Below are 9,275 nucleotides of genomic sequence, written 5' to 3'. Positions count from 1 at the left end.
CGCATGATGTGAAATGTTAAACAATTAAGTAATGCAACAGATGTCATATAGAAAATAGATGTTTCCTTCCACTACCTACGTAAAGCATATCGACCTGTACAATGATTAATCGAATCGTAACATACGCGATACATAAACTTAACAAATTATATAACGCAAAACTTGTACATATAATAAACATCAACATCAGAATACTTGTTTTACTATTGAGATTGTTTTTCATATTTTAAAACAACACGACGTGAACTACATATCAAAATAGAAACACGCACCTCAAGCAATTAACACTAAGCCTGCTGGCGGCAAGTGATTCTACTTTTGCGACCAGTGCAGACCAAGATCAGCCTGCACACCCATCCAGTCTGATCATGGGCTGCACTGATCGCTATTCAGTAAATTTTCAGTGAACACCCCTTCGAATAATAAATGGTACTGCCAAAATTGAATGATGGACCAGTCCAAATTTAGAGGCTAAGGGTTAAATGATTTGTTTTTACACCATTTATACGAAAACAGAGATGTAGATACTTAGTTTACTAGAATACAGAAATAATAAAAATATATGGTCTTAAATATCAATATCCTTCTTGTTTACATTTTCAGCCGTTACGATATTTAGACATGTACATTGATTTCGTGAAATTTTAAAGACTGTTGAAATGTATTGAGTATCTTATACGTTAAAATACTTCGGTTTAGTTAAAATTACGAAATTGATTAAAGAGAATGCTGCTTTCATTAATATTTAAGATATTGGCAAAATATTACGAATACCATGGGCTGCCTTAAAACATTTGTCAAATGTACTGTAGCATTTTCATACACATATCGTGTTTATGCTTTCTCTCTAATGACATAGTTTGAAGAGATACCCAATGAGATGATTGATTTAGATCAACGTTATATTTTTTGGCTTTAAGGTTACAGATTTTTAGGTTTTAGACGTTTTAAATACAATGTAGATACTGACATTTTACAGTTTCGAAATTAACGACGGGCGTGCGTACGTGCGTACATGCGTGTGAGCGAGGAAGATAAACAAACAAATCACGTTTGAAAATAATTTATGTATCTGAAACTTCCGAGTTTTTGAATGTTCGTTTCAGTATATGTCAGTATATGTACTTATAAACCTAATGCTGAATAAAAATCAGACATCTGACAAAAATATTTTCAATATTTTAAATACCAAAAGCGATTTGTTACATACATGGGCATCTTGTTAGATAATAATGGTACACGTTTCAAATATTTGAGTATAGGTAACACCGAGGTATCGACAACTGTCTTAGACAAAGACAAGGGCGTATCAGGTTCCCAGTTTTGCATACGTGCACCCCAGTAGTGATTCATTCTAGCTATATTAGGCTTTATATCTTCACTAGTTCCTTTTTCCATTAGATTGTGATGAAGCCTTGCTAATTTAATCAGACTTGCTATGCCGAATGGTTTGTCCAATCTGTTAGCACGTTTTTCTATTCTACGTTGTATCCGTGCTATTAGCCAAGGCTCTTCCGTTGGATAACTTATAAACAGAAAATTAGGGAAAGATATTTCTGTACACGTTGGCTTCAGCGAGAGTATTCGCGGTATCAAACGTTTTAGAAAACCTTTCTCTGTATCTTCAGGCACGAAAGGATATTCATCCATGTCCATATGAAGATGCCATTCACAGTTATATTTGTAATGATCCGTTGCATGCTGATAAGCTGATCTCTGCGATTCATGAATTTCAAACGTTCTGTCGAAGTACCAGTCGTGATATTTGACCTCATTTGGTTCAAAGACCTGTTTGACCCAAAAGTTAAGCTTTTCTTCTTCACGCTCATATGCATCATATAGATATACAACATCAACGCCGGCATGTTGAACATATCTTATCCATTGCTCTAGTTCATAGGTAGTCAGTTCCGGCTTATCATCGCGATAAATGCGCACTCTTATAACTGCTGCAATACACTTAGGCGTCACACTGTCGTTCTTTACCGGAAATAGATTTTCAGTCCGTCTCATATTTTGGACGGGTTTGAAGCTACTATTACCTCGAGATATAGTCAGAGGTGTTTTATTTTGAATTACTGTGTTTTCATTTGGTAAAGTCATGTCATTTCCTAAATGACTCGAACGTCTGTGCCTTAATTCAGAAAAATGTATTTTGTCACTATCAACAATAGTCACCGCTGAATTTCGAACTGTTTGTAATGGAATACTATTCAATATACACCAGTTTTCCAGTTTCCTATTGAAATCACCATCCAATGTTTTTGTTTCAAACATCATCCGGGTAACTAATTCTCGCCGCCATACAGATCCCACAATGCCAAGCCATGTCTGATAACACAAGATATCATTACACTTTTCGGAATGCTTCTGATCCCGTTCTATTCCGTACAGCGAGAAAACACCATGAGATTGGTTTAAACTTTTCTTTAGTGTATCCCACCAGTCCAAAGAAAGAAAAGAATATGAATTTATATATACTAACACAGTATGTTTTGAGGACAGAAATTTTTGGAAAACATAATGTCCGATTACCCTTGTTGTGTTCTCTCGTCCTTTATCAGTATAGATATGTGCTTTCGGATACCATTCGGATATTTGTTGGTATTCAAAGTCGTCGACAAAATTCCGGAAAATCCATGCATCAGCAAAATGATCTGATTCATTCAGTGACATTAATGTTGATTTTAGAAATTTAGAAGGACTGTGCATGACAATAGCAACTACAACGCTTTCGCCTGTAGGCCTATACTTCTGAATGCTAGCATACGTGATGGGCTGCCAGTTCCTAGAGTATTCATACAGATACATATGAATAAAATAGGTAAAACATAAAATCAGAAGAATTACACAACCAATGATACTTTCAACCTTTGAAAGTCTCATTACTTTTGCTTTGGATTTGAATAAATTAGGCACATTCGTTGACTTGGCATGCTATGCATAAACGTTGTAGTGCAATTTCGAAGAAATCGAGTGCCATTCGTACAACTTGTACGAATAAGTGTTTGTATTTATCCAGCTTCCTTGTTTAACCATAAATTTGCAGTTACATTTCTATGGTGTTACAGTCAGTGCGTCCTGTAAAATACAAAGAGAGCAAAAATGAGTTTTCTATTCAGAAAGTGATGAGCTTAGTTATGTAAAAATAATTTTATGATGATTTATCTTGTGATCTTGTCTACCGAGCGTCGTATTTTATTGAAAAGCTATGTTATTTTGTCAATGCGTGATGTTAAATTGACAAAGTAGTGTCTTACATTGTTAAAAAGCTATGTTATCTTGTCTAAGTATGATGCTAATTGTCCAAATACTGTCTTGTAATGTAATCTAGCAACGTTGTCATGTTGAAGTCATTATGTTTAAACAAGATAATATAACTTGTTAGCGTTATAATATGCTCTGAGACAAGAATCACACTTTGTCATAGTATCATAGCCTGATAAAATAATGATGCCTAAACACAATAAGACTCTCTTTTGACAAGTAAACACAATGTTTTGACAAAATAGTATGGCTCAACATAGCACAACACTGTTTAGAGTTCATAACAAAACTCATAAATATAGTAAGACACTGTTTTGGCAACTGAAGACTACACTCATGATAACATGAAATATCCCGACATACGACATCGTTCCATACTGAGTCATTTCATTTACATATGACATTCATTTATTAAAAGATAAACATGCAATAAGTCTAAGTATAAAGTATTTCTAGAATAGGTTTACTTACCTATCATCTTTACAAGTTCTCAACACTATTTTAAAAGTTATTCTTTCATTATTACATATTGACTTTTTCTCGACTTATTTCCAATAATTTCTAATTTATTAGTGAGCACCAGTGTGCTTTCAAAATAATATTTATGTATTAATACCCCCTTTTTGTCTACAAGGGAAAAACCCCTTTACCCAAAGGGGAGATTTTTGACTATCAAAAACTTTTCAGCTTTTGACACGTGCCCAAGCAAAAGTGACTGTCAGGTCATGTGACCGGCTGATATTTTGAATGTCATTAAGGGCAAATCCCTGTTTTGGTTTTTCCATATGATTCCCCCCCTTGTACACAATGTATTTTTAATGACGTGCTATTCAGTGTGACACAACATTCCGCGCTAAAGATGAAACTGTTGAATTAAAGAATAAAAAACTTTTTTAAAAAATTTTTATGGTTTTTTTTGTTCGTTTAATAAAAAAATACCAATGGAGGGTGTTGACTTTGATTTGAACCCTCGGAACAGAATGTCACCCCCGGGCTATCCCCGGGGGTGAATTTTTGGCCTGGGTTGACAATACTGTCACCCCGCTGCCATTGGTATTTTTATTTTTTGTCCCAAGAATAAACATCTGTTTAATGAGTTAAAAAAAAAAATGGTAGCATAAAAAATGAAACTTGACCTTTTCTGTTTTTTTTTTCGGTTTGACACTTAATTTTTACATTTTGTTATTACGGCCGTACCTTATAAAAAAATTTAGGCTAGCATTGACAGGTTTTTAAACGACAAACATCTTTTGAAAAAAAAACCGTTTGGAAAGAATTGTTTTAAATCTTTTAATGTGATTAGGGGTGTTTCGTAAAAAGGGGGCAATTTGTTGGGTATTTAATAATAAAAATGTAAAGCAGGTAAAAGTCTATTATGTTTGTAGAATGAAGTTTTAAGAGGAAATCAAGATTTGTTTTTTGTAAGTCCAGAAGTGTATTTTCCCGACTGCACAAGAGGCCCTCTCGAGCCTTCTTATTTGTTAAACACAAATGAAAGAATAATGTTGCAGCGTCCAGAACTTAATCTTTTAAATGTACCATTGTATGGAGGCAATTTCTGCCACGGATGTAGGAGCTTTGCGATATTTCAAAACATTATTTTGATAAAACGGGTTTTCTAAAAAGATTTTTCAAAAGGGGAAAGGGTTTTCCCTGGAAATATTTTGCGTTAATTTACATTATTTTTCGATTTTTTTTGCGCAAAAACTTTTTCGGGAAAATAAATAAAAATATTAAAAAAACATTATTTTTTGCTTTAATGTTTTGAAAAATGCAAACATTTCCGGGAAATTTTATCGTGATAGTACCTTGTTTCGGGCACAAAATACCCCCAACCTTTGCAATTGTAAAAAATCATTGGACTCCAAAAACCCCGTTTATCACTAAACGTTCAATAAGACACAAACCGCTCTGTGATAGTTGAAAAATCTTAGGGATTTCCCGTTGAAAGCATAGCAAAAATAAAATTAAAGCTACTTTTTTTTGATTAGTCTGTTTAAAGGTAATGAAATTTTAAAATATCCTCGGAAATGGGGTATTTAAAGTCAAAGAATAGCTGTTTCATTGGGCCCTTGATAGAGCGTCCGTTTAGACGACGCTGAAGATCATGGGTTAAATCACTTGTCGTGTTAGATCAAAGATTCAAAAGAGTAGTTTTTCTTTTTTCGCGCGTGCTGCGTGGTGCGATTGTGTGTGTGCGTGCGTTCGTCGACCTTTGCGGCGGATAAAGTATTTTTTTATGAGAGATTATGTAAAAAGTGTTTTACTAATGTTGTTTCAATATCCCGGTAACAAATGAATAGCCTTTTCCCCCTAAATTCTGCAATGTAAAAAAAATAACGGAAAGATTCTAACAACCTACACAAAACGAACAACATTGTATTAGAAAAATTGAAAAGACTTTAAAATAATGTATGCCCCAAATTCATATAAAAGATACAGTTCTGAGTTATTTTTTCCCAAATGAGCGTCAGTTTTAGGGGTTTATCAAAAAGCTTCATCCCCCAAATAAAAAAAAGTCATTTCTTTGATAAAAAAATAAATGGTTATACCATTTTACCAAGTCAGAATTTACAGAAACAAACACAGGTACTTAGGACATTCTGTCTCTAACCCCTCGATTTGTCGTTCATTTCCATTTCGTACAGAAATGAGGTATTGCGTTGTAATTATGTTTTTAAAATGAGTGTAAATTCAATTTAATATAATGTTGCCTCTATTCATTAAACATTTCAAAACGCTTTTTTGTTGAAAAGCTTTGTGAAACTAAAATAAAATCTTTAAACCCTTATCTTGCTTGGAACGATTGATTCTCCCTTTTGTGCCAGTTTAGATTTTGATCAGCTGCACATCGGTGAAGTCTGATCAAGATCTGCACTGTTCGGCATTTAGTCAGCATTTTTAGGTAAGCACCCCCTTTTAAGTGACATTATGGACTTACTGCACATGGGTTTTTTTTGATGAATTTTTATAAAGAAATTTTCGGTTGCTGTGCATTTAAATTGTTAAATTAATAAAAAAGTATTTAAAGTTGCTGTTTTAGAAAAAAATAATTGGATATAAATAATCATGGTTCTTTTCTTTAATCTTTTACGCAGTGACTCCTTTACCTGAGTTAAAAATTTCCGAATTTTAAAAGGAAGCACACGCAGAATTTTGACTTTCTTAAAAAAACGCCCCTTCAAAATAAGAAATGTTATTTGGAAAAGTTAAATTTTCGTTTGGTAACGGGAGAGTTTCGTATATTGGTTAAAAACTAAAATTTTCCCTTTCCCTTTTAAACACACACTAAAATTTGAATGGATTTTTACTGAAAAGAGCTAATACCACTTTAAAAGTTAATTACTGTCCAAATTGAAAGATGACAAGTTTTTTTTATCATGATTAAGAAATTTAGCGGGGAAAAGGGTTAACTTAACTAAAGCAATAAAAAAGGAAACCAACCCCCCCTTCTAACAGGAATTAAATTGGCCCCTTTTTCCTTTTTTCCACCCCCCCCCTTGACATTTTTATTTTTATTCCCAATTTTTTTCAGGGGGGAAAAAGCCCTGGAAAAAAAAAATTTTGGGGGGGGGGGGGGGGGGGGGGGGGGGGGGGGGGGGTGAGGGGGGCACATTGCTCAATTACCTATAAAATCCAATCAATAACATGACTTTTCTTACATGTGAAATGATTTTTTTTCTAAAAAAAATGGTAATTTTTTTGGGGGGCCTTACTGGCGTTTTGGGTTTTGATACAGTTTAATGCGGGGTCATAGGGGATATATGTAGATAACATTAAACTTCTCACTCGAAAACGAAACGCACCGAAAAGTTACCATATCTTTTTTTCAAGGGCAAATGAAATCAGGGCCCAGGTCTTTCTTTTTTCTTACAGATTATCATGGTCGCATTTGTTAGCTATTCAGGTAGAAAATTTTAAATAAATACCCTTCGAATAAAATCGTATGCCAAAATTGAATGATGGACCAGTCCATTTTAGAAATTAGAGGGAAAAAACACAATTAAACACCCAAATTATTAAAATTAAAAACGGGTTTTTTTGAGGCCCAAATTTGACCAAAAATTCGGAAAGTAGTTTTCGAAAATTTTTCGCCAAAGTAAATTTGGGAATATGTTTAAAATGGGACGAAAAAGAATTATTTTTAAACAATGATAAATGCTTTTTTATCTAAATACTGTCCATCTTATACAATTGCAAAATAACGTGCAAATTTTCATTCAGTTTTTCGCACTTGATTCCATTTGCGAATATTTTTGTAATGCTAATTAATGGGCTAAATATTATACACATCATTTGTAGACTGTCAATAGAATTTTTAGTACCCTTATAATAACTATGAAGAAGTGGCTTTTGTGATAAGTAAATGGTTTTATTGTATATTGTATTGTATACAAAGAAGAGACGTTAATAAAATATGAGTTCAGTTATGTTGTAAATGTATTACATACATAAATATAAATCCTTTCATAAAACAGAACAAGGATCGGAGACAGGCAGACTTGAGTATTGTTTTTACGGCTTGGAAATGACTAAATAATGCATAAACTAATGATACAGAAACGTACAGAAATTGTGCACTTAAAACCTTGCTATATATTATTAAAGCTTTTTTATTATGTAATGTGATTTATAGGAAAGGGATAATGGTTAAATAAAAAAAGGCGCTAAATATTCTTCTAGCGGGTTTTTAAATTTTGAAACAAGCAGTGGTTTGTGAATTTATTACAAATTTCCCGTTTTTTCATTCCACAAAAATTAACATTTTATGTTTTTTTAAAGAAATATCCACTTAAGTACGCATTCATAAGGCATCTGCTGAAATTAGAAAACTGTTCAATCATAGTTACACAAATTTTAAAAATGTTTACTTTAGAAAGGGTCTTTTTTTATTAGAATTAAGCGATTTTTTTTCTTTCTTTTGCAAAACATGCGTCGGGAAAAGAACTTCATTTGCCGTCGAATGAAAACGGACTTTCATGTGAATGTCTGTTTTAATTTTCAAAAATTACGGGCAAGTATAAATGGCTGTATAAAATTATGCAGCGGAAAAAACGCTGCAAGTTCTTAATTAGAGCTTAGCCCAAAAATTTGTGCTTTTAATGGGGAAAAAAAACGAAGATTTTCAGATCGAGGATTACTTGGAAGTGAAACCAGGTTTCTATTTTGGAGATAAAAAGGAATGGAATATGGTAAGGCATTCGTCAGTGGTAAATTAACGATAAAATAACTATTGTTAATCGTTTGACTGTTACAACCCCGGGGAAAAAATTTTTGCTGAAAAACTATATTACAATCCCCTTCTAAAACCCTGAATTTTAAAATACCCCGATGTTTTTTTTGCGGCATGAGGACTGGTTCAAATCTATTTGCAAATTTGTAAATGCGCAGGTTGTATTTTTTTGTTGTGGCCGAAAAAAAATCCTCTAAACAATCTTGGAAAATACGTTGGGGTTTTATTTTTTATTGCAAAAATTTTAAAGACGGAAAATTTTTAAAAATATAAAGTGATACAAATTTTTGAAATTCATCAGCCATTGTTTTACTTTTCGTTTTTAAATAGAAAAAAATCCATGGTTGTAGTGTAATATAAAAAATTAGTTGTTTTAAACAAAATGATTTTTGATTTTCATAACGAATTTTGAGTTAAATATGTAAATTTTTTGGCCCCGAATTTTTACTGCGTGGAAATGTTTGCGTATATTGCGCAAGTTAAAATATTTCGACGGATAAAAATTTAAGGTTTCGGAGTGGCCCAAAATTACGTATTCTCAAATGCTTTTTCGGATTTTTCGGCAATGAGAGAAAGTTTAAACCCGGAAAATGCAAAATCAAATAGGAAAATTACGTAAACCAACGGAATGTGCCGATTGTTATTACGGGTTCACTACCATCAGAACATGTATTACTATCATTATTACTATCAAGGAAGGGTTTGAAGTCTTTGATGACTAGCGGGATAACAAATGTCTAATGCTATCTGCTCTTATATCGGTGTCTTGTCTTAT

This window comes from Mercenaria mercenaria, chromosome 12 (assembly GCF_021730395.1).
Source record: "Mercenaria mercenaria strain notata chromosome 12, MADL_Memer_1, whole genome shotgun sequence".
NCBI classification, from domain to species: domain Eukaryota; kingdom Metazoa; phylum Mollusca; class Bivalvia; order Venerida; family Veneridae; genus Mercenaria; species Mercenaria mercenaria.
This window is presented reverse-complemented; position numbering follows the sequence as displayed.